The following is a 1,014-nucleotide window of genomic DNA, read 5'->3' on the forward strand; positions in this document are numbered from 1 at the left end:
ACATGGAGTTCCGGCCACAGCGGTGCCTGGGCCTCCACGAGGGGTGGGCATGCTAGCGGGCCCCAGCTCTTCTCCATGGAGGACAGGGGACAGAACCTGGCATGCAGAGCGTGGGCGCCGGTCCTGCGGAGCCAGAGCCCATGGAGCCCCTCCCATTCTGTTCTCTCTGAGCCCAGCACCACCACCACCCCCTCCCCACCCCCAAGATCTTGCTGAGCAGTCTGGTTGTCGGTCTGAGCTGCTTGCCTGGGCCTCATCCAGCCCGTACTGACGTGGAAATGTATGATAATATATCTTTTTTCCGCCCTTAGCAAAAAGCCAATAATAACAGGGGCAGTAGTCATGATAACAAAAGAAGTCTCTAAGCTGGAGAGGAAGCACCAGGGGCACAAGTTCAGTGGCCGAGGAGCCTGACAAGCCCTCCGGCCTTGCGTGGTGCTGGTCGCAGACTGGAATGTGGGGTCTCAGGTCGCCCCAGGGCTTCCTGCCCAGCTGCTGCCTTCTGCCATGCGGTGGGCTCAGCATCTTTGCCCTCACTCCTTCCGTCCCCTCCAGACTCACAGGCCGGAACTTTGCAAGTGGGTGATTGCTAGCCTGGCACCCCTTGCTTCAGCAAATGGGGAGTCGTGTAGGGAGAATGGGGCAAAAAGAGCAAAGCAGTAAAGGGAATGAACTGGAGCCAGCAAGGGTCAGCTCAGAAGCAGGCGTCTGAGACTTTGGCCTCATTAGCTGTTCCCTATTTGCCACTGCCACCCATCTGCCCGGAGCCTCTCTTCCTGCCCCCTGACCTGGGTCCCTCTGCAATTCAGCCTCACCCCTTGATCTTATCAAGATCATCTACCTTCAGTCCTGCGCTGCGCTCGCCTGGCTGCCCTCCACCCCATCTCCCTGCCCTACCCTTCTTTGGCCTTCCGAATCCAGGTTTAAACCTTGACCTTCTTTTTTTTTTTTTTTAAGATTTTATTTATTTATTTGACAGAGAGAGACAGCCAGAGAGAGAAGGAACACAAGCAG

This window comes from Ailuropoda melanoleuca, chromosome 1 (genome assembly GCF_002007445.2).
Source record: "Ailuropoda melanoleuca isolate Jingjing chromosome 1, ASM200744v2, whole genome shotgun sequence".
In the NCBI taxonomy this organism is placed as follows: Eukaryota; Metazoa; Chordata; class Mammalia; order Carnivora; family Ursidae; genus Ailuropoda; species Ailuropoda melanoleuca.